The following is a 26,842-nucleotide window of genomic DNA, read 5'->3' on the forward strand; positions in this document are numbered from 1 at the left end:
CTAGCTATGGCAAGGTTTTACATGCAAGTTTTATGAGTTTAGGCCCCTCTCGGAGGAGGTAACAACCCTACGTCTCGGTGCCTCAGAGGCCTATCGATTGGATTATGTGTGAGAGTTACAGGGGTGCCAACCCCTATGCCAGAGGACGGGGGTGGCTTATATAGAGTGCGCCAGGCCCCTCCAGCCCTCGGTTACACATGGTTCAATGTGAGTTAAGACAGGGGCGTTACTGGTAACGCTTGCTATTAATTATCTTTATGACTACGGAGTGAATGCCTGACCGTTGCCATCCTGGGGGACTATTGGCCTTCTATGCTCCGAGTGATTCTTCATATGGTCGAGTGGCGTTACAATGGTTGAGTGGAATTGGGATATCTGAGTGGAATATTCCGTCGAGTGGAATCCATTTAGGGGTTGTTTCAATCGGCATCTTCTGTTGGTCTTTGAATGTCTTTGACTCTAGGGTAGTGTCCTTGGGTAGGGTGTCTAGGAAGCGGCCTAAGACCCTACCCTATGTACATGTCATCGTCATTAGCCCCCGAATGGATTAAGGTCTGAGTGAAGAAGGGTTGAAGTTGGTTCTGACTCGATTCCATGCTTCAGAGGCATTTAATCAATGTCATGAAAGCACACTGGTTCTTTAACCCTGGATCAGTCGCCTTGATCGATTCCAACTCTTGAGTCCGTTGAGTGAATTATGTTTGTAAATCTTCGAGTGAATTAGAGGGTGATATCTTCGATGTGATTGATTGCTCTACGGTTCCTGGATCTCACAGGATTCAAAATTTTGGAGAAGCGCGTTGGACGGAGCGTGGCACAGTAAACAGAACGGGTACACAGAGATGCCTCGATCCCCATGCCAACTTTTTGCCACGTATCGAGCGAGCAACTGTTACGGGATTTGACAGGATCGCTCGGGCCCATGGGTCAGCCACTCAGAAGCAGGTCCATAAAAGGCGTCGAGGCCGAAGTGATGCATTGTGCGCCCCATTCGATTCCTTTTCTCTCTGCTTCTCCACCTTGCTTCCCTCCGGTCTCGACGCTTCCGCCCGGCCTGCTCGCACTCTGCCGCCATGGTGAAGGATAAGATTGCGGCCCTGGAGCATGCAAAGAAGGCGACAGCGGCGACGAAGGGCAAGAAGACGGCGAGGGGGGTGTCGTCGCGGTCTAGTCTGCCGCCTGGTTGGATCCATGGGGACTGGATCTGATCCACCATCGTGAAGGAGGACCTGGAGAATCCTGCCAATGACGGCCTGATTGCTCATGGGTCCTAGAGGCTGCCGGGGAATGAATCCGAGCCCCAGTCGTGCGAGGGCGAGTGCGCCCTCCTCACCACCCATCTCGACCGAGGTTTCTCCTTGCCCCCACATCCGTTCTTCTGGGGTTTTTGAAATTTCTTTGGGGCTCAGATCTATCACTTTCCACCCAACACAATCTCATATCTCGCTGCATGTTTCTATGTGCGAGAACTTCCTCGGTTGTCTTCCGCACTGGGGCCTGTTCAAACATATCTTCACTTGCCGTTCACAGCAGGTAAAAAAGGAAAATCCGAGCGATGAAAAGACGCATGTGATCCAGACGTGCGGGGGGTTGGGGATCCAAACTAGAGGTAGAAGTACTTCCCCCCATGACCATTCCCGAGTCCGTCAGAGGATGGTTGTCGACCTGGTTCTACTGCACGGACATCCCGACCCCCGTTCAGTTGACCGGCCTCCCCCCTTTTACAATGGAGAGACGCCGCCAGCCTTCTTCTCTGGTTGTAACCGTAGAAGAGAAAGGTGAGGTGTCACTTTTAGTCGACGTGGTCGTTAATTTAGTCCGGGAGGGTGTGACCGACATGGATCTGATGGAGGTGTTTGATGACCCACAAGTATAGGGGATCTATCGTAGTCCTTTCGATAAGTAAGAGTGTCAAACCCAACGAGGAGAATAAGGAAATGATAAGCGGTTTTCAGCAAGTTATTCTCTGCAAGTACTGAAATAAGTGGTAACAGATAGTTTTGTGATAAGATAGATTGTAACGAGCAACAAGTAACAAAAGTAAATAAAGTGCAGCAAGGTGGCCCAATCCTTTTGTAGGAAAGGACAAGCCGGAACAAACTCTTATAATAGGAAAAGCGCTCCCGAGGACACATGGTAATATCGTCAAGCTAGTTTTCATCACGTTCGTATGATTCGCGTTCGATACTTTGATAATTTGATATGTGGGTGGACCGGTGCTTGGGTGTTGTTCTTACTTGAACAAGCATCCCACTTATGATTAACCTCTATTGCAAGCATCCGCAACTACAACAAAAGTATTAAGGTAAACCTAACCATAGCATGAAACATGTGGATCCAAATCAGCCCCTGACGAAGCAACACATAAACTAGGGTTTAAGCTTCTGTCACTCTAGCAACCCATCATCAACTTATTACTTCCCAATGCCTTCCTCTAGGACCAAATAATTGTGAAGTGTTATGTAGTCGACGTTCACATAACACCACTAGAGGCTAGACAACATACATCTTATCAAAATATCAAACGAATACCAAATTCACATGACTACTCATAGCAAGACTTCTCCCTTGTCCTCGGGAACGAATGTAATTACTCACAAAGCATATTCATGTTCATAATCAGAGGGGTAATAATATGCATATAGGATCTGAACATATGATCTTCCACCAATTAAACCAACTAGCATCAACTACAAGGAGTAATCAACACTACTAGCAACCTACTAGCACCAATCCCGGACTTTGAGACAAGAATTGGATACAAGAGATGAACTAGGGTTTGGAGATGAGATGGTGCTGGTGAAGATGTTGATGGAGATTGCCCTCTCCCGATGAGAGGAGCGTTGGTGATGACGATGGTGATGATTTCCCCCTCCCGGAGGGAAGTTTCCTCGGCAGAACAGCTCTGCCGGAGCTCTAGATTGGATCCGCCAAGGTTCCGCCTTGTGGCGGCGGAGTCTCGTCCCGAAAAGTTCCTTGCCATGTTTTTCTCATCGAAAGACCTCATATAGGAGAAGATGGGCGTCGGAGAGCCACCAGGGGGCCCACGAGGTAGGGGCGCGCCCTAGGGGGGGCGCACCCCACCCTCGTGAGCAGGGTGTGGGCCCCCTGGCCTTCATATTTGGCATGGATTTTTCTTTATTTCTTTGAAGAAGTTCCATGGAGTTTCAGGACTTTTGGAGTAGCGCAGAATAGGTCTCTAATATTTGCTCCTTTTCTAGACCAGAATTCCTGCTGTCGGCATTCTCCCTCTTTATGTAAACCTTGTAAAATAAGAGAGAATAGCCATAAGTATTGTGACATAAAGTGAAATAACAGTCCATAATGCGATAAATATCGATATAAAAACATGATGCAAAATGGACGTATCAACTCCCCCAAGCTTAGACCTCGCTTGTCCTCAAGCGAAAAGCCGGTAACAATAAATATGTCCTCATGTTTAGAGGTAGAGGCGTCGATAAAAATAAAATACGGACATGAAGGCATCATGATTATTCTCATAACAGCAACATATATGGATTTTGTTATATGATTACTTATGTTCAAGTGATGATCTATTCACAATGCAAAAGTATAAATCATAAACCTTATTGGGCTCCGACAAACTATAATCTCAGTCATTGAAGAAATTGCAATTTATCATAACATCGGAAAGAGTCTATGTCAGAGCTAAAAAGCAAGTCCACATACTCAACTATCATTTAGTCCTCCATAATTGCTAACACTCACGCGATACTTGTGGTTACGGAGTTTTAATCGGACACGGAGAAAGATAGGAGCTTATAGTTTTGCCCCACAACCTTTTACCTCAAGGGTAATGTCAACAATAATGGTCCATGCTCCCCTACATCCAATTAGATATATATACATACATACATACATACATACATAAACACTATTCTGATCACGGGATCAGAATAATATCCTGATCACAATATGAACTTCCCGAGTAACGCGCCTAACCTTCCCCGAGTACTAGGTTGAACTTGAGCTAAAAGGTGTCCAAATGGGGCTTGCGATATACCATTGGAAAGGTAAGGACATCGGTATCATGACCCAAGTTAAATTTTTGGCAAAATGTAAGCGGTTTAAGAGCAGTTTTGAAAACCATTTTTTCTTCATACAAAAAATGTGAATCGTATTTTCGATCGCATTTTTAAACCGTTTATCGGAATGAGGCAAATAATATATCGTTGGAAAGATGCTAAAAAACCGCTCCTTCCACATGTGGAAAGTTTTCTCTAATTCCCTACGGTTAAATAGTAATTCGGAAAATCATAGAATTTCACAAATGGAACACCCGAGTTTGTATTTTCGATGCCATTTCAAAACGGCTAATCCAATTGAGGCAAATAATATGGCGTTGGAAAGCTTATGAAAATGCGCTACTTTTTCATGTTAAAAGTTTTTTCTAATTTTGAACGGTTTAAAAGTAATTTAGAAAACGGTACAAGTTCCACCGAGTTCGTATTTTCGAGCTAATTTTTTAACCGTACGTCCAAATGCAGCAAATGATATGGCGTTGGAAAGCTTGAAGAAATGCGAAATGTTTTTGTATATATTGTTTCTCCTAATTCATTACGGTTTTATGTCAGTTTTGAAAATGGCTAAAAACGTATTTTTGCCGTAATTTCTACAAACTTTATCGGAATGGGGCAAATAATATACCGCTGAAAAGCTATGGAAAATTCGAAACTTTTTCATGTTGATGGTTTTCTGTGATTCCTTGCCATTTTCAAGTAATTTCAAAAATGGTGAGATCGTTCGTTCTATCTTTATCGCGAAACAGATTCTTCGAAAATGCACCGTGTGAAGAACCTGAACTTCTCGGCATGTCTACTTGAACTTCACTCTGTTTTTCACTGTGAACTCAACCTGACCTGCCCCGCTAGTAGTACATTGAACTTCACTGTGAACTCGGTTGAACTTCTGCCAACATTGCCCAAACGGGGCTTGCGATATATCGTTGGAAAGCTATGGACACCAATATCATGACCCAACTTAAATTTTTGGCAAAATATAAGCGGTTTAAGAGCAGTTTTGAAAACCGTTTTTTCTTCGCACAAAAAACATGAATCGTATTTTCGATCGCATTTCTAAACCGTTTATCGAAATGAGGCATATAATATGGCGTTGGAAAGTTGTTGCAAAACTGCTCCTTCCACATGTTGAAAGTTTTTTCTAATTCCCTATGGTTAAACAGTAATTTGGAAAAATGTAAAATTTCGTAAACCGAACAGCTGAGTTCGTTTTTTCGATGTCATTTCTAAACGGCTAATCCAATGGAGGCATATGATATGGTGTTGGAAAGCTTATGAAAATGTTCTACTTTTTCATCTTGAAAGTTTTTTTTCTAATTTTGAATGGTTTAAGAGTAATTTAGAAAATGGTCCAAGTCCTACCGAGTTCGTATTTTCGAGCTAATTTTTTAATTATGCGTCCGAATGCAGCAAATGATATGTTGTTGGAAAGCTTGAAAAAATGCGAAACTTTTTGGTATGTATTGTTTCTCCCAATTCTTTACGGGTTTAAGTCAGTTTAAAAAATGGCGAAATAAGTATTTTTGCCGTAATTTCTACAAACTTTATCGGAATTGGGCAAATAATATACCGTTGAAAAGCTACAGAAAATGCGAAACTTTTTCATGTTGATGGTTTTCTCTGATTCCTAGCCGTTTTCAAGTAATTCCCAGAATGGCAGGATCATTCATTCTGCCTCTATCACGAAACAGATTCTTCGAAAATGCACCGCATGAAGAACCTGAACTTCTCGGTGCGTGTACCTGAACTTCACTCTGTTTTTCACGTGATTTTTTTGCTCGTAGATCTTCATCCACTGCTTGTAGCTCTCCATCCCACTCACAGGAATTGAGCAGGTGATATACCGATGGAAAGCTGCTGTAAACACGCAACTTTCCTGTGTTGATCATTTTTTCATACTCGCGACGATTTTGAAAGTTTTTCATCTGAAATTCATTTAGCGTAGTAGTTGAACTTCCTTCTGTTTTCACGTTGAACTTCTGGGTCGTATTTTTGTTTGTAATTTTCTTATCCATTCGTTAGTGTTACACAAATAATATTCCTTTTGTACAAACGTCTCTCACAATAATTTTGTTAACTTTCTCCGACCAAGGACTTGAACTTACACAAATGATATTACTATCATTTTGAGGTAAATTAGAAAATGGCGAGATCATGATTTCTGCGCTCATCGTGAACGGAAATGCACTGCGTGAAGTAGCTGAACTTCTGGAGCATGTTTGTTTGAACCTCACTCTGTTTTTGACGTGCTGTTTTTTGCACTGCGTGAAGTAGTTGAACTTCTGGGGCATGTCTGTTTGAACTTCACTCTATTTCACTTTATTGTATTTTTCTTGTAGGAAATACACACCATGTAGTACGTGAACTTCCGGTTGTTATCGCTTTGAACTTCTCTCTGGTTTGAGAGAATTATTTTGAAACACAAAAAACAACATATTTTTTATGTATTTCGGATGTCTAAATACACGATGATCATCTCTCACAAGAATTTTTTGAACTTTTCCTCGCTGAGCACTTGAACTTCTAGCAACCATTTTTTTTGTTTATGAGTTGTTTTTAAAAGTACAAAAAATGGCGTTGTGTTTTTTATATTTTTGAACAGGTAAATCCTAGGTTTTAATAAACCCCGAACTTATGTGTTATTTTAATATGAACTTCACCTTTTTTATATTTTGAGTAAAGAATTGTATTCGATTTTTATACGGAAAAAATCAAACATAGAAATACAAGGTGAACCTCTCGCGCACGAATTTTTGAACTTCCCCAGACAGAGCACTTGAACTTATTTCAACAAACCTTGTAATCTTTTATTTTTCTATACTTTTATTCTCACCTGAAATGCATTCCTTGCAGTACTTGAACTTCTCGTTGTTTTCACTATGAACTTCTATTGCACTTTCGTGTATACATCGAATTACATGCAATTGAAGGTCAGACGTCATTTTTTGCCATTTTAAAACATGTAATTGGAGGTCGGACGTCCCGCAATATAAATTATGAACCGTGCACGGAGGTGAATGTGAACTTCTTGCAACAAATATGAGTTTTTTCATATACTTCGAACTTCTCTGTTATTGTAATTCCATTTTCTTAGTCATATTCTTATAAAGAAAATATGTTTTTAAATAAGCATCAAATATTTTTTTTGTAAATTGCACTTCATAGTTTTATTTTTCTTTAGAGACGGTAATAATTTGAGTTTCCCCTATACATCAAACTACTCCTCTATTTTAATTTGAACTTCGCCATTTTTATTCTTTACTTGCAAGGAAAGTCTGAGTTTCTTTATAAATATCGAACTTCTCTAATTTGTAATTTGGACTTCTTGGTTTATTTCTTTCAGTGACGGCAAAATCCTAGTTTTGTAATAAATATTGAACAGGTCCGTTATTTAAATTTGAACTTCTGGAGTTTTTTTAAAATGGTGATAATCCCGTTTTTACGTTTTTTGAACTGCTGTATGTTTAAAATTTGAACTTCTTATTTATTTTATTAGAAACGGTGAAATATCAATTTCGAAGTGCTCTCTTATTTTTGTACTATTGTGTAAATTTTTTCTGAACTTCTTATGTTCTTCCCATCAACAGATTCGGATTTTCCATTTTTTATACATCGAACTATTGCGTTACTTTATTTTTTCATTCTTAAATAATGAGGAAACCCATAGTTTCTACAATCATCGAACCACTTTTTGGAAAATAGTATGCTTGTTGGCAATATCAATGAACACGTATAGAGCAGAGAAGCGCAATTTATTTCACGAAACATTTTTGAGGAGTTTGTAAAGAGTAAACTACATTACCTTTTTTTATTAATTTTTGTTTTTGTTCGAGAACAAAGAGAACATTCTTTTTACTGTTAATGTTTTGAAGTGAATTTTATAGGCTTTAATTTAGTTTATGCTCTTTTTAAATTTGTTTGTCACTTCAAGTTCTAAAAAATCGCAAATCTCCCATGTTTTTCTTTAGCATGTTTAATTATTTGAACTTGCCGAGATACGCATAACACACTTGACCTTCTCGAACACAACGTTTTGACCTTCGCAAATAGAAATTTAAAGCGAAATTTTTGCACAATAGTACGAGACAAACAGAGCAACACCCCACACACTGATGCTCATAAGTTGTTTTCCCCTTCTTTTAGAGTACACATTGAATGGCACACGTCTACTAGGATGAACTTCTCTCTTTTATGTCCCATAGGAACACATGTACGCAAGAGAAAATTTATGGACCGGGGAGCACCCATTTTTGATAATGACGGAGTGTGTTGCATCCACCGTTCGGGCGTCGGAAGAATCGGCAAGGGGATCCTGTCCAGGATCTGCCGACCTTAGTTGGAGATTGTCTTCCACGATGGCGGCATTGGAGCAGGATGACGCCGAGGCCAGGCCTCGCGCGTGAACATCAAACTCTTTTTTATTACGTCTTTGTTTCTTTTTTTAGAAACAGGGAAATACTATTTTTTTAACAATTTGAACTTTTTGAAACTTTCTGGATGGAACTCAAGTAAGCCAAATACAGAAGCAATCAAACGAGAGAAGGGCATAGTTTCAATTGTTTCCTCAGCGTGTTGCCATACGGACATTTTCATATTAAAAAAGATATATTGTACCTCTCATTCCTCAGCACACTTTGAACAAAAAAGGTAGAAGACCACATTTTTTGGATGGTTAGTGCTCCCTCGAGTTAGGGGGAATAACTACAGAGTATCAAAATTGAATGTTTTATGTTGGTACTTCAGGCGAACGAAACCACCTGCTCCTTTGAATTGCTTGGTCAGCAGGATAACACAACGGACATCGACGGGTATCTGTGCTCATCTTTTTTGTAGTTTTTGGTGAAGTTCGACTTGGTCTGCAGGATAAGCACGAATGGGATCACTGATAGCTGAACCGGAAGGAGACTATTCCTTCCTTTTTATAGAATTTCACACGGGACAATTAGGAAGAAGACACCAAGAACTCTGCTGTCTGCTGTAGTTGACCTGCTAGTAGCGTACGAATTGAACTTCAGTTAAACTACTTTTTTCTGCTGCCGACGATGATAACGCGGCCGCTGGTGATGAACTATTTGAGTAGTGTACCATCGTTTTGCCAATCTATCAAGCCGTAGGTCTTGTCGCTTGTGCCGTAGTGAAGGATGAGCATAGGGGAACGAGGGGCATGTCTCGCGGCTCTGTTTTTTGCAGGTGCCGCCATGAGAGACCAGTGGCATGGGTGGTGGCTGTGGAATCCCGCAGGCCGGTAGTGCGAGTGATTGGGCGGGACCTTGGAGGACGACAGCAAGTTGCGGCGGGATCCCGGAGCCCTGCGTCATGCGTGGTTGCAGCTGAATGCCGGAGTCCAGCGACATGCGTGGCTGCGGCGGGTGACGGGGGCTCAGCCTTCGGGTTCGGCTACATGGGCGTGGTCGACGACATGCTCCACGAGGGCCCCGACCTGGCCTCCCGCCTCATTGACCGCGCGCAGGGGCTCACCACCGAGGCCTCTCTCTCGGAGGTAGCTAGATCCATGGTTGAAGCAGGGGAGGGCCCTAACCGCGATGCTGTAGGTGGTCGAGGCCAGCCAGCGGCGCGGGAGGTGGTCGGGGCAAACCGGTGGCGCGGGAGGTGGCCGGGGCCCGGCGGCGGCGCGGGGTAGGGAGGGAGGCGGCGGTGGCACGATGTAGTTCGGGGGAGGTGCCAGATGGGATCCGGGGAGGTTAGGGGAGGGGTCGTGGCGAGGGGGTGGGGTGTGTTTCTTTCTTACCGATCGGGGATCTCAGGAACAGCTAATCGCGTCTATATAGGGCTTCCCGTGATCCGAATAGTTATTCTAATCCCAGGATTAGAATAGTGCCACCCTATATATATATATCATGTTCTTTCCAACATGCTAAGCTTGCCAAAGGATAAAATGAAAAGGAAAAGGTGAAGATCACCATGACTCTTGCATAAGGTAGAAGATAATAATAAAGGATAGGCCCTTCGCAGAGGGAGGCAGAGGTTGCCATGCGCTTTTATGGTTGGATATATAAAATCTCAACGCGAAAGAACGTCACTTTATATTGCCCCTTGTGATATGAACCTTTATTATGCAGTCCATCGCTTTTATTACTTCCACATCACAAAATCGTATAAAGCTTATTTCTCCCACACCAATCAATCATACATATTTAGAGCAATTTTTATTGCTTTGCACCGATGACAACTTACTTGAAGGATCTTACTCAATCCATAGGTAGATATGGTGGACTCTCATGGCAAAACTGGTTTAAGGGTATTTGGAAGCACAAGTAGTATTTCTATTTGGTGCTGAGAATTTGGCTAGCATGAGGGGGAAAGGCAAGCTCAACAAGTTAGAGGATCCATGGCAACATACTTTATCTCAGATATAAGAAAGACATAACTCATTACGTTGTCTTCCTTGTCCAACATCAACTCTTTAGCATGTCATATTTTAATAAGTGCTCCCAATCATAAAAGATGTCAGTGATAATATATCTATATGTGAAAACCTCTCTTTCCTTATTACTTCCTATTAATTGCAACAATGACCAAAGCTATGTCTGCCAACTCCCAACAACTTTTAATCATCATACTCTTTCTATGTGAAGTCATAACTCTTAATAAGATCAATATGAACTCTTTGCTTCTTTTTATTCTTTTTCTCTTTTCTTTTATTCATCCAAGATCATGGCAAAATAATCAAGCCCTTGACTCAACACTAATCTTTATTATATATAGCTCATGGACTCGATTACAAAGAAAGATCATAAAGCAAAACTCAAAACTAGATCATGCCATAAACTTTATTCTACTAGATCAAGATACTACTAATAGGATCGAACTAAGAAAAACTGTAAAGATAAAAGTTGTGATGGTGATACGATACCGGGGCACCTCCCCCAAGCTTGGCAGTTGCCAAGGGGAGTGCCCATACCCATGTCATTATATCTCCTTTGTCGGTGAAGAAGGTGGAGGTATTGTTGATGATGCGGGCTTGTCATCCATCTTCCAAGGCATAGGTTCACCATCATAGAAGGATGATCGAGTCTCCGGAATCCTCGAATCTGCAGCTAAACTCATTCTTTTGAATCTATATTCGTACTTATAGTTTTGGTTTTGCAGGTCATAGATTTGGGCTTGGAGGTGCTCGATCTTCTCATATAGCTTGAAGATGGCCTCCTCGGTGTTCTTGGCATCCGTCTTGTAGTTGTTAGTGAACTCCACGAGCATCGTGTGGCTAGCGTTGATTCCACGCTCCACCATCCCCTTGCACTTGAAAATTTGTTGCTGCATTGCTTCGAGCCTCGTCTCCACGCTTCCGGTTCCCTTTGGTCCCTCAACATCGCGGATGTGCAACAACCCATCACGCATCTCAATGGTCTGAGGGTGTCGCAGCACCTCCGCGAGGTAAGGGTTGATGACCTTCTCGAAGAACTTGTCCTTGGAAGCACTTGGGGACGTCATGATAATCTAGATTTGTCAGAAAACAGCTCGAAACAAAGACAGGAGATTTTTGCGTGATACGGGAGTCAAAACCTTCGGGAGAATATATAATGAATATTTACCGACCAAAATACGTATCGTGCAAGAAAACGGAGTCCGGAAGGCACACAAGGTTCTCGCGAGGTAGGGGGGAGCGCCCAGGGGGGTAGGGCGCGCCCACCAGCCTCGTGGGGCCCTCGTGTCCTTCCCGGACTGCTACTTATTTTTCTATTTTTCTAAATATCCAAAACGGAGAAATATTGCCTTAAAATTTGTTTTGGAGTCGGTTTACTTACCGTACCACATACCTATTCCTTTTCGGAGTCTAAAACGTTCCGGAAAGTGTCCCTTATGTATTCCTCCGGGGTTACGGTTTCAATAATATTGGTTTCAACATTTATGGGATTACTTGAGATATAATGTTTGATTCTTTGACCGTTTACCACTTTTGGATTTGTGCCCTCGAAGTTGTTGATCTTTATGGCACCGGAGCGATAGACCTCTTCGATAACATAGGGGCCTTCCCATTTAGAGAGAAGTTCCTGCAAAAAATCTTAAACGAGAGTTGTATAGCAATACATAATCACCTACATTAAACTCACGCTTTCGTATCCTTTTGTCATGCCATCTTTTAACTTTTTCTTTAAACAACTTGGCATTTTCAAAAGCTTGGGTTCTCCATTCATCAAGTGAGCTAATATCAAATAACCTCTTCTCACCGGTAAGTTTAAAATCATAGTTAAGCTCTTTAATAGCCCAATATGCCTTATGTTCTAGTTCGAGAGGTAAGTGACATGCTTTTCCACAAACCATTTTATACGGAGACATACCCATAGGATTTTTGTATGCAGTTCTGTAAGCCCATAATGCATCATCACGTTTCTTGGACCAATTCTTTCTAGACCTATTAAACGTCTTTTGCAAAATTAATTTGAGCTCTCTATTGCTCAACTCTACTTGACCACTAGACTGTGGGTGATAAGGAGATGCAATTCTATGATTAACATCATATTTAGCAAGCATTTTACGGAAAGCACCATGAATAAAGTGTGAACCACCTTCAGTCATTAAATATCTAGGGACTCCAAACCTCGGGAAAATAACTTCTTTAAGCATTTTAATAGAAGTGTTATGATCAGCACTACTAGTTGGAATAGCTTCTACCCACTTAGTAACGTAATCAACAGCAACTAGAATATGTGTATATCCATTAGAGGCAGGAAAAGATCCCATATAATCAAAGCCCCAAACATGAAACGGTTCAATAACAAGTGAATAATTCATAGGCATTTCTTGACGTCTACTAATATTACCAATTGTTTGACATTCATCACAAGACAAGACAAACTTAGGGCATCCTTGAAGAGAGTAGGCCAATAAAAACCAGATCACAATACCTTATGTGCAGTTCTATCTCCAGCGTGGTGTCCTCCATAAGACTCGTAATGACACTTGTGTAGGATCTGTTGCTGTTCATGCTCAGGTACACAACGTCTAAAAACACCATCTACTCCTTCTTTATAAAGATGTGGGTCATCCCAAAAGTAATGTCTCAAATCATAGAAGAACTTTTTCTTTTGTTGGTATGTGAAGCTAGGTGGCATAAATTTAGCAACAATATAATTAGCATAATCAGCATACCATAGAGTACTGCGAGATGTACTTATAACATTTACTTGTTCATCAGGAAAGCTATCATTAATAGGTAGTGGGTCATCAAGAATATTGTCTAACCTAGACAAGTTGTCTGCAACGGGGTTCTCAGCTCCCTTTCTATCAACAATATGCAAATCAAATTCTTGTAGCAAGAGAACCCATCTAATAAGTCTAGGTTTAGCATCTTTCTTTTCCATAAGATATTTAATAGCAGCATGATCAGTTTGAATAGTCACTTTAGAATCAACAATATAAGATCTGAACTTATCACAGGGAAATACAACTGCTAAAAGCTCTTTTTCAGTAGTAGCATAATTTATTTGAGCATTGTCTAGAGTCTTACTAGCATAATGAATAACATTTAATTTCTTAACAACTCTTTGCCCTAGAACAGCACCTACAGCATAATCACTAGCATCACACATAATTTCAAAGGGTAAATTCCAATCAGGTGGCTGAACAACAGGTGTAGAGACTAATGCTTTCTCAAGTGTTTCAAATGCTTCTACACAATCATCATCGAAGACAAATGGTATATCTTTTTGAAATAAATTAGTCAGGGGCCGAGAAATTTTTGAGAAGTCCTTAATGAACCTCCTATAAAATCTGGCGTAACCAAGGAAACTTCTTATACCTTTGATGTCCTTGGTACATGGCATCTTTTCAATAGCATCCACCTTGGCTTTATCAACTTCAATACCTCTTTCAGAAACTTTGTGCCCCAAGAAAATACCTTCATTAACCATAAAGTGGCACTTTCCCAATTCAAGACAAGATTAGTTTCTTCACATCTCTGCAAAACTCGATCAAGATTTCTCAAGCAATCATCAAAAGAGGAACCATAGACGGAAAATTCGTCCATGAAAACCTCACAAATCTTTTCACAAAAGTTAGAGAATATAGCCATCATGCATCTTTGAAAGGTAGCAGATGCATTACATAAACCAAAAGGCATATGTCTATAAGCAAAAGTACCAAAAAGGCATGTAAAAGTAGTCTTTGATTGATCTCTAGCCGACACAGGTATTTGAGAGAAACCATAATAACCATCTAGAAAGCAATAGTGTGTATGTTTGCATAATCTTTCTAGCATTTGATCTATAAAAGGTAAGGGGTAATGATCTTTCTTAGTAGCTTTATTTAATTTGCGGAAATCAATTACCATCCTATAACTTGTGATAATTCTTTGTGGAATCAATTCATCTTTATCATTAGGAACAAAAGTAATACCTCCCTTCTTAGGGACACAATGGACAGGACTTACCCACTCACTATCAGCAACGGGATAGATTATACCTGCCTTCCAGAAGCTTTAGTATTTATTTTCTTACCACTTCTTTCATTTTAGGATTCAGACGTCGTTGAGGATCATGAACTGGTTTGGCATCTTCTTCCAAATTTATTTTATGTTGACATAGAGTGGGACTAATGCCCTTAAGATCATCAAGAGTATATCCAATAGAAGCACGGTGCTTCTTCAGAGTTTTCAATAATCTTTCTTCTTCATGCTCTGAAAGGTTAGCACTAATAATAACATGATATATCTTCTTTTCATCAAGATAAGCATATTTAAGATTATCAGGCAAAGGTTTGAGCTCAAACACGGGATCACCCTTGGGTGGAGGAGAATCCCCTAAAATTTCAACATGCAAATTGTGATGCAGAATAGGTTCCTGTTTAAAGAATACTTCATCTATTTCCCTTCTTTCATTCATGAACATATCATTTTCATGGTCTAGCAAATAGTGTTCTAAAGGATCACTAGGAGGTACGACAATAGAAGCAAGACCAATAATTTCATCCTTACTAGGTAATTCTTCCTTATGATGTTGTTTACTAAATTTAGAGAAATTAAACTCATGAACCATATCATCCAAGCCAATAGTAACAACATTCTTTGTGCAATCTATGGTAGCATTGACAATATTTAAGAAGGGTCTACCAATAAAGCTATCTTGCAGAGAAGTAAGAACAAGAAAATCAGCAGGATATTTAGTTTTCCCGCACAAGACTTCAACATCTCTAACAATTCCAATTGGTGCAATAGTATCTCTATTAGCAAGTTTAATAGTAACATCAATATCTTCTAACTCAACAGGTGCAATTTCATTCTTAATCTCTTTGTATAAGTCATGAGGTATAACACTTGCACTAGCACCCCATATCACATAAGCCATGATAACAATGATCTCCTATTTTAACAGAAATAACAGGCATGCCTACCACAGGTCTATGTTTATCCTTATCACAAGGTTTAGCAATTTTAGCAGTTTCACCTTCGAACTGAATAACATGCCCATCAATATTATCAAACAAGAGATCTTTAACAATAGCAATATTAGGTTCTACTTTAACTTGCTCAGGAGGTGTATAAGTTCTAATATTGCTTTTACGAACAACAGTTGAAGCTTTAGCATGATCCTTTATTCTAACAGGGAAAGGTGGTTTCTCAATATAAGAAGTAGGAACAATAGGATCATTATAAGTGACAGTCTTTTCTTCAACTTTAATAGGTGCAGCTACTTTTACTTCTATGGGAGGATGATATTTAAACCACTTCTCCTTAGGGAGATCAACATAAGTAGCAAAAGATTCACAGAAAGAAGCTACTATCTCAGAGTCAAGTCCATATTTAGTGCTAAACTTACGGAAAATATCGGTATCCATAAAAGATTTAACACAATCAAACTTAGGTGTCATACCTGGCTCCTTACCTTCGTCGAGGTCCCAATCTTCAGAGTTGCGTTTAATTCTATCCAATAAATTCCATCTGAATTCAATAGTCTTCATCATAAAAGAGCCAGCACAAGAAGTATCGAGCATGGTGCGATTGTTTTCAGAAAGCCGAGCATAAAAACTTTGCATAATTATTTCTCTTGAGAGCTCATGATTGGGGCATGAATATAACATTGATTTAAGCCTCCCCCAAGCTTGAGTGATGCTTTCTCCTTCGCGAGGCCAGAAATTATATATATAATTGCGATCACGATGAACAAGATGCATAGGGTAATACTTTTGATGAAATTCCAGCTTCAATCTTTTATAGTCCCATGATCTCATATCATCACATAGCCTATACCATATCAATGCATCTCCCTTCAAAGATAAAGGGAAGACCTTCTTCTTAGCAACATCATCGGGTATACCTGCAAGCTTAAATAATCCACAAACTTCATCCACATATATTAAGTGCTCATCAGGATGCTTTGTTCCATCTCCTGTAAAAGGATTAGCTAGCAGTTTTTCTATCATACCCGAAGGATACTCATAAGGAATTTCATTTTCAATAGGTTCAGTAGGTTGAGGAGCAGCACTTTGCTCTACTGGACGAGGTGAAGATACCCCGAACAAGCCCCTCAGAGAATTACTTTCCATAGTAACAAGTGACAGTAAATTTCAGCACACTATATAAATTTTTCCTTACCAAAGGCGCTACACTCCCCGGCAACGGCTCCAGAAAAGAGTCTTGATGACTCACAAGTATAGGGGATCTATCATAGTCCTTTCAATAAGTAAGAGTGTCGAACCCAACGAGGAGCAGAAGGAAATGATAAGCGGTTTTCAGCAAGGTATTCTCTGCAAGTACTGAAATAAGTGGTAACAGATAGTTTTGTGATAAGATAGATTGTAACGAGCAACAAGTAACAAAAGTAAATAAAGTGCAGCAAGGTGGCCCAATCCTTTTGTAGCAAAGGACAAGCCGGAACAAACTCTGATAATAGGAAAAGCGCTCCCGAGGACACATGGGAATATCGTCAAGCTAGTTTTCATCATGTTCATATGATTCGCGTTCGATACTTTGATAATTTGATATGTGGGTGGACCGGTGCTTGGGTGCTGTTCTTACATGAACAAGCATCCCACTTATGATTAACCTCTATTGCAAGCATCCGCAAATACAACAAAAGTATTAAGGTAAACCTAACCATAGCATGAAACATGTGGATCCAAATCAGCCCCTTACGAAGCAACGCATAAACTAGGGTTTAAGCTCTTGTCACTCTAGCAACCCATCATCTACTTATTACTTCCCAATGCCTTCCTCTAGGCCCAAATAATGGTGAAGTGTTATGTAGTCGACGTTCACATAACACCACTAGAGGCTAGACAACATACATCTTATCAAAATATCAAACGAATACCAAATTCACATGACTACTCGTAGCAAGACTTCTCCCTTGTCCTCAGGAACGAACGTAATTACTCACAAAGCATATTCATGTTCATAATCAGAGGGGTAATAATATGCATATAGGATCTGAACATATGATCTTCCACCAATTAAACCAACTAGCATCAACTACAAGGAGTAATCAACACTACTAGCAACATACTAGCACCAATCCCGGACTTTGAGACAAGAATTGGATACAAGAGATGAACTATGGTTTGGAGATGAGATGGTGCTGGTGAAGATGTTGATGGAGATTGCCCTCTCCTGATGAGAGGAGCGTTGGTGATGACGATGGTGATGATTTCCCCCTCCCGTAGGGAAGTTTCCCCGGCAGAACAGCTCTACCGGAGCTCTAGATTGGATCCGCCAAGGTTCCGCCTCGTGGCGGCGGAGTCTCGTCCCGAAAAGTTCCTTGCCATTTTTTTCTCATTGAAAGACCTCATATAGGAGAAGATGGGCGTCGGAGAGCCACCAGGGGGCCCACGAGGTAGGGGGCGCACCCTAGGGGGGGCGCCCCCCACCCTCGTGAGCAGGGTGTGGGCCCCCTGGCCTTCATCTTTGGCATGGATTTTTCTTTATTTCTTTTAAGACGTTCCATGGAGTATCAGGACTTTTGGAGTAGCGCATAATAGGTCTCTAATATTTGCTCCTTTTCCAGACCAGAATTCCAGCTGCCGGCATTCTCCCTCTTTATGTAAACCTTGTAAAATAAGAGAGAATAGCCATAAGTATTATGACATAAAGTGAAATAACAGTCCATAATGCGATAAATATCGATATAAAAGCATGATGCAAAATGGACGTATCAGTGTTCCTCAGTCGATGCATCCAACCTCTCCAAGCTCGTGATCACCCGATGTGGATGTACTCGGGCCCCGAAGACACAACTCGAATCCACCCGGAGGAGGTTGATGAGGAGAAGGTGGCCCAGTGGCTCAGGAGCATTACTGGGAACAAGGATAACCCTAGGGGATCCAGGAGGATTCTGCCATTCCACGCCGACAATGCTCCAGAAGAGGTCAGGCGCAATTTACCGAGTGTTTTTTCTTTTCGACCTCTGATTGTTCTTGAATCTGACTGATGTTTGTAACTTGTGTCTTGTAGATTTTCACCAAGATGTACTCAATGCTGAGCGGGGAGCAGTACCAGGAAGGAGTTGAGAGTGATGGCGAGAGCGGTGATTATCAGTATGCGGACAACAGCGAGGAGAACAGTGAGGACTCTAGTAGCAGCGAAGAAGTCGACCCGCCGCTCCGCTCTGAGCAGTGCTCCAAGCAGTCGCATGACCCCGCGAGAGGGCACGACAAAGTGGTCTCACCGAGTGCGAAAATACCAAAGCACACTCGGACCTTGACTCCAGAGCCGTCGGAAAAGGCCACGAGACAGCCTAGAGTCATTCCACCGAAGCCCCGGAAGGCTCTGCCCAGGACCAAGGTGGCCATGACTGTTGCTTCGGCGTAAGTGTTTGTTATCTTTGACTTTTGTTTCCACTGCAACTTTCTTCTTTAGTTTGACCGAGTGAAATTTGTAACTTTCAGTGCTACCACTTCTGCAACATCCATGGAAGTCGACGAGGAGCGAGGTGACGCAGAAACCGCAGACATGGCCACTTCTCGGGCAGGTTAGATCCCACAGCTAAGCCTTTGCTTTTCCGACTGTTTTGGTAAGCGACTGAAACCTTTTTGCCAAGTGTTTTGTAGTGCCGACAAATGTTATTCAGCTTCCGAACGATGATGATGATGATGATGAAGTTCCTTCAAGGAATACAGGGAGAAGGGGCAGGAGTTTGAGCAGGAGGGTGGCTGCCAGCAAAGCACCTCGCCTAGCATCTGAACATGAAGTTCAGCAACTTGGTGATCCAGTACGTACTACTGTCTCGTTTATTGATCCCTTGTCGACTAACGAAAGTGCAACTATCCCTGGGTGGTTTTGGTAATTCCTAGCAACATATAGCTCATTGAGCTAACATTATTCCAAGATTAATATTTCAGGAAAAGCTCAATGAATGGCATGGCATGGATTAGGAAAGTGGATCCCTCAAAATTCTAAGGACAAAAAGTTTGGCTCAAGCGTGAAGCTCAAGAATCTACATTTTATATTTTAGTGATCCAAGATCACATTGAGTCTATAGCTAAAGCCAATACTATCAAGGAGGGATGAGGTGTTGCTTAATGGCTTGCTTGCTCAAAGTGCTTAGTGATATGCTCCAAAATCCTCAACTACTCTCCCACATCCACATATGACCTAAACCAAAAAGTCAAACTCGGCCCCACCGATTATTTCTATCCGGCGCCACCGAGTTTCAAATGTCATAACCACTGCCACAAACCCTGGGCAAATCGGTCTCACCGATAGGGATCTCGGTCTCACCGAGATGGGATTGTAATCTCTCTGTTTCCCTTCATAACATTTCGGTCTTACCGAGATGAGCGATCGGTCCCACCGAGATTGCAATGTAAACTCTCTGTTTCCCTTTTGTAACATTTCGGTCTCACCGAGATGAGCGAATCGGTCCCACTGAGTTTACCTGACCAACTCTCTTGTTAGCTTATTACCAAAATCGATTCCACCGAGTTTGTGTAATCGGTCACACTGAGATTACGTTATGCCCTAACCCTAACCATATCGGTCCTACCGAGTTGCATCTCAGTCCCACCGAAAATCCTAACGGTCACTAGGTTTGCTGAATCGGTCCGACCGAGTTTAACCATTCGGTCCCACCGAGTTTGGCAAAGTTTGTGTAATGGTTAGATTCTGTGTGGAGGCTATATATACCCCTCCACCCACTCTTCATTCGTGGAGAGAGCCATCAGAACATACCTACACTTCCAATACACATTTTCTGAGAGAGAACCACCTACACTTGTGTTGAGGTCAAGATATTCCATTCCAACCATATGAATCTTGATCGCTAGCCTTACCCATGTTGCTTTCCACTCAAATCTTCTTTCCACCAAATCCAAATCTTGTGAGAGAGAGTTGAGTGTTGGGGAGACTATCATTTGAAGCACAAAAGCAAGGAGTTCATCATCAACACACCATTTGTTACTTCTTGGAGAGTGGTGTCACCTAGATTGGCTAGGTGTCACTTGGGAGCCTTCGACAATATTATGGAGTTGAACCAAGGAGTTTGTAAGGGCAAGGAGATCGCCTACTTCATGAAGATCTACTGCTAGTGAGGCAAGTCCTTCGTGGGCGACGGCCATGATGGAATAGACAAGGTTGCTTCTTCGTGGACCCTTCGTGGGTGGAGCTCTCCGTGGACTCGCGCAACCGTTACCCTCCGTGGGTTGAAGTCTCCATCAACGTGGATGTACGATAGCACCACCTATCGGAACCACAACAAAAACATCCGTGTCTCCAATTGTGTTTGAATCCTCCAAACCCTTCCCTTTACATTCTTGCAAGTTGCATGCTTTACTTTCCGCAAGGCTGCCTACGACGCCAGCTCTGCTCTTCAAGCTAATGTTCGAGTAAGTGGGATTGTAAGTTGATCTCCGATTGGTTTTCCAACTCGATTCTTGTTCTGTTAGGATATGTTATCTGAAAATTGTTGCTTTATTATTCATAAGATGTCAGTCTGCACCTTGCATCTGTACACCCACTGGGTGTTTCTTGTAACTGCGTAGCTTCTTTCACTCGAATTAGACAGATCATGTCGAGTGAGTTCTTGTTCTAGTGGGGGCACGCTTAGTGCACCCACTAGGTGTAGTCCCCGAGACCGCTGTTGACTATGGGCAGTCGACTGTGGTCTTAGAACATATGCTTTTTTACTCCTTCCACTCGGGTTGGGCGGACCATGCTGAGTGGGAAATCAAACCAGTGGGGGCACGCTAAGTGCACCCATTGGGTGTAGTCCCCGAGACTGCTGTTGAATGTGCGATTCGGCAGCAGTCTTAGAACTCTTTTTGTTGTGGCCATTTAATCTTGCACACTTTCCACTCGGAAGTAACTGATCTTCATTTTCGTCAACTGACTTGTCTTTTTGTTGATTGCAGAGAGCTTGTGAACTTGGGACCAAGTACGCTGATTTGGAGAAGAAGCAGATCCAACTCAATCTCGACCTGGAGTTAGCCAAGGAGAACCTGAATAAAGCCCAGGACGAAGCAGCTATGATGGGAGGTAACAATTTGTTGATTGCTTGCCTTGCCATCTTTACCTTTTCATTCTTTGAACCGAGTGATTCCACTTGAACAGATGTGCGTAGTGAAAACCGTCAACTCCAAGCTCGTCTGGAGAATGTTATTTCTTTAGACAAAATGAAGCGGGCTTTGGAGCAGAAGGACCTTGATCTTGCGGCAGCGCAGAAGACGGCGCGTGAGAAAACTAAACTTGCTAACAAGATGCTGGCTTCAGTCGGAAAGTTGGAAGAGGAGAACGCCAAGCTAAAAACTATTGTTGACGAGGCGAATAAAGAGGTTGTGCAACTGAAGGAGGATAAGGTGGCTTTTGCTGACAAAGTGGATGTTCTCACTCGAAAGCGGGACAAACTGGAAATTTATCTGGGTGGTCTTGCCAAGAAGATGTTTCCCATGCTTGAAGGTACTTTCCCTTGTCCCATTGATTACAAAGAACTTCTTCACCATGTTGCTGCCAATTCATTACCTTTCAGTGCGTGCAGAATTCTGTCAGAATTGAGGAGGAAACTGGGTGGATGGAGACAGGACTGGACCCCGTCAACTCTCTCGTCAAGGACGAGGCTGCCATGAACGTGCTGTGACTGGAATCTCGTCTTTCTAGTGTCTTGTACTACGTCACCCGACTGAAGGTCGCACTGTCCCGGATCGACAAGGAGTTATAGCCATAGGATGTGCTTCTGACGACCTCGAGTCACTGATGACTCGACTCAACAGCATCCCTGGCCGAGTGCAGGCATGGAAGAAGTCAGTGATATGTCTCCAACGTATCTATAATTTTTGATTGCTCCATGATATATTATCTACTGTTTTGGACATTATTGGGCTTTATTATCCACTTTTATATTATTTTTGGGACTAACCTATTAACCAGAGGCCCAGCCCAGAATTGTTGTTTTTTGCCTATTTCAGAGTTTCGCAGAAACGGAATATCAAACGGAGTCCAAACGGAATGAAACCTTCGGGAACATGATTTTCTCACTGAACATGATCCAGGAGACTTGGACCCTACATCAAGAAATAAAGGAGGAAGCCACGAGGTAGGGGGCGCGCCTACCACCACCCCCCCCAGGCGTGCCCTCCACCCTCGTGGGCCCCCTGCTTCTCCACCGACGTACTCCCTTCCTCCTATATATATACCTACGTACCCCCAAACGATCAGAAACGGAGCCAAAACCCTAATTCCACCGTCGTAACTTTCTGTATCCACGAGATCCCATCTTGGGGCCTGTTCCGGAGCTCCACCGGAGGGGGCATCCATCACGGAGGGCTTCTACATCAACACCATAGCCTCTCCGATGAAGTGTGAGTAGTTTACCTCAGACCTTCGGGTCCATAGTTATTAGCTAGATGGCTTCTTCTCTCTTTTTGGATCTTAATACAATGTTCTCCCCCTCTCTTGTGGAGATCTATTCGATGTAATCTTCTTTTTGCGGTCAGTTTGTTGAGACCGATGAATTGTGGGTTTATGATCAAGATTATCTATGAACAATAGTTGAATCTTCTCTGAATTCTTTTATGTATGATTGGTTATCTTTGCAAGTCTCTTCGAATTATCAGTTTGGTTTGGCCTACTAGATTGATCTTTCTTGCAATGGGAGAAGTGCTTAGCTTTGGGTTCAATCTTGCGGTGTCCTTTCCAAGTGACAGTAGGGGCAGCAAGGCACGTATTGTATTGTTGCCATCGAGGATAACAAGATGGGGTTTCATCATATTGCATGAATTTATCCCTCTACATCATGTCATCTTGCTTAAGGCGTTACTCTATTTTCATGAACTTAATACTCTAGATGCATGCTGGATAGCGGTCGATGAGTGGAGTAATAGTAGTAGATGCAGGAAGGAGTCGGTCTACTTGTCTCAGACGTGATGCCTATATACATGATCATACCTAGATATTCTCATAACTATGCTCAATTATGTCAATTGCTCAACAGTAATTTGTTCACCCACCGTAAAATACCCTTGCTCTTGAGAGAAGCCACTAGGGAAACCTATGGCCCCAGGGTCTATCTTCATCATATTAATCTTCCAATACTTAGTTATTTCCTTTGCTTTTTACTTTGCTTTTATTTTACTTTGCATGTTTATCACAAAAATACCAAAAATATTATCTTATCATATCTACCAGATCTCACTCTCGTAAGTGACCTGAAGGGATTGACAACCCCTTATCATGTTGGTTGCGAGGATTTATTTGTTTTGTGCAGGTACAAGGGACTCGCGCGTAGTCTCCTACTGGATTGATACCTTGGTTCTCAAAAACTGAGGGAAATACTTACGCTACTTTGCTGCATCATCCTTTCCTCTTCAAGGAAATCCAACGTAGTGCTCAAGAGGTAGCAGTCAGCTGCTCGCTGCAGTGCTGATGTGGCTTTATCACTCGTACGTGTTCATTGTAAGGACGCCAAGGAAGAGAAGGTGAAGGCTCTTCAGGTGGCTAACACCAAGAAGCTTCAATTTCAATATTTCATGGAGACCTTCATCGACGCTGCCACTTGCATTGCAGAAGGCATCGACTTGGACACTTTCATCGAGCCAGCAAAGCCTCCTCTTGCCGAGTGAAAACTTGATAACTTGACTTTATTTGCCTCTGAATGCCGAGTAATTTTGTAATCGTTAAACTCTTTCGGGCTTGATCCAGAGCACTTCTGCTAGTGGTTCAGAACCTTGCTGGATTTATCCGAACTTGGTTGTTTTATTTGAATGCAGTTGCTTTGTCCCTATCATCTTCAGAATTTTTGACTAGGATCGCAACTGAGTTCCCGAGTGAGAGGATAGCTCTTCACTCGGAATAGACGTTGTACTTGTGACGCAGCTCAGAGTGCAACTAGAAATTGTACTTGCGGTGCAGCTCAGAGTGCAACCGGTCGTTGTACTCATGATGCAGCTCAGAGTGCTACCGGGCATTGTACTTGTGGCACACACTACTGCAGGATGCTGCTAACGCGACACTACGATCAGAGACCCTTCGACGAAACTGTGTGTGATGCAATAATCGCAAACGGTGGTGTAAAAGACCATCAAAAAGGGTGCAAAACATTTGCGATGGAGGATGCATCAAACACGGTTCAGATTTTAGTTGCGTGTGCGATGCAGTGAATATGGTTCAGTTCAATTTAACTGTCTGCAATGATGAGGAACAAAAGAAACGGGCATCCAGATGAAGGTGTGTGCGATATACAACATACGGTTCACTAGGATGAACTATGTGTGATCAGGCAACACAATGGAAATGGTTCAACTGAACAAGATGTTTGTTATACGCGGGAAACAGGTCCATAATCAGAAATGTGTGTGAAGACCAATAATAACATAGACGATTGCTGCTAATAAGCCGTGTGATTTGCTCTGTCTACAGAAGAATAACATGTATAAGGACTTGATTCCATAAACATATTGAACATCGAATTACATACATTCCAAAATGCCTATGAAACTCAAATAATGTATAAAAAGGCAAAACGGACTGTGATTAATTTCATATTTTTAGGACGATGCTACTATATATGGTTGCATGTTGCCTCTGTGAAATAAATCAAGGCAGGAAGAGACATCGTATGTCGTTTCACACACATAGGTGACAAGGTCCCTCTCGGAACCATGAGCCTTTTTGAGAGAAGCTCTGGTTTGTAAGAAGATTGTACCAAAACTTGTCCCAAATTGGACTAATTTTTTACCACAACGTGTTGGTGCTATGACATAACACCATGCCAAGTTTCATGATTTTGAGGCGAGTTTTGGATTTACAGTCATTTTAGAACCAAGTTTCGCAATGTTTACTGTCGAGTCGGCACTGCCCTGGATAGGCTTTTTCCTCGTGGGTCCCAAATGATAAATCCAAATCTGTGACTACCATGCAGCTTTTCTCATTGAGCATTACAGCCCTTGGTGTGCAAACTAGAAATAAGTTTGTGGGTGCTGGTGGGCACTAAAAACTTGCGGTTCTGTAATGAACAAAGATCTCAAGGATCCCGCGAGAGTGATGTTCTTTGCCTATGTTATGAATGCTTATAGTATTTATGCCTTAACTAAAGAAATGGCAAGCCATTGGCCCAGTATGAAAGAAAATATGGGTCAAAGCCAAGTTGAAAAGGGCAACAATATCTAACTCCAGCTAACAAACAGTACAAAAGCACAAGGATTAATTGCTCATCAGGTTTAGATAAAATCTAGATTGAACAAGACAATGACATCTAACTCAATCAAAGTTTCCGGCAGTCACAATCAAATGGATCGGTCTGATCCATAAGATCAAGATCAACGGCCAGAAATTCTACTGGTCCATGTTGACAAGCTGTTGTAAATAGAAGCCGAGCACGATCAGAAGCCCTTAGGTCCACATGAAACTTCTTTTTATGTTGTTCAACACCTGCAGCCGTAAGAAATTTCTTGTTGAAAAACTTAATCCTCACGGACAATAGTGCCCTCGCATTCAACATGAAGAATGTGACAAAGCTAGTGTTTGCATTGTTGGATGCATATCCTTCCAGTGTTAGTGTCTTCAAACGAATGTCGTGAGATCTGAGAAAATCCTGATGCTTCTTGAACCATTGATTGGTTATACCTTTTTCTCCATGTGTTAGTGCCTAAATAGAGATGAAGATTGAAAACAGTTTCTAAAAAAGATTATGTTGAAAGAGTGATAGCTGAACGATTAATTATAGTACATTATATATGGGCTTTCAATGTGCCTGAAATCATCACCTTCATATACAAATTCTCCAGACATGGAAAGCATTACAGTAAGGCAATAATGATGTTGAGATCAAAACACCACATGGTGATATATAAGGTCTTGACAGAATCCACCACCACTGATAGGATGGACACGCACTTCATTGAGCATGGAACATAATATTAGCACTGAAAGTGTACTCCAAGATGATACTTAACTTATGCGCACAAATGAAAAATGCAAATTACAAAAGTGCACGTAAACAATATATACAGTATGTCAATAGGTGTGGAGGCAAACACCATCTCGAACCATTCAAATGGATCACTAATTGCACCCAAGGTCTCCAGTTTAGGTGCAGAGACCACAGTTATTTGTGAAGGTTTATAACAACAATTAAGGAGCAACCTTTGAAGTGAAGGGGCGTCTTCGATGATGAGCTCCTATCCTTCAAAATGAACTCCAATACTTATAAGGTGAGACGACATTATTTTGAGACAAGGGATATGGATTCCTATTCCAAAAACAAGCACCAAACGTTGCAGTGCAGGGCAGCTAGAGTGGATGATGCTATCAAGTGAGGCCACCGACAGATCAACCAACACAAGTGCAAGTTTTTCAGCACTAGTAGTCGAAGCATTTGTACCAGATAGTCTGCTAGGTGGCACTGGGTCAATGCGGCGGTGTG

This window comes from Triticum urartu, chromosome 2 (genome assembly GCF_003073215.2).
Source record: "Triticum urartu cultivar G1812 chromosome 2, Tu2.1, whole genome shotgun sequence".
In the NCBI taxonomy this organism is placed as follows: Eukaryota; Viridiplantae; Streptophyta; class Magnoliopsida; order Poales; family Poaceae; genus Triticum; species Triticum urartu.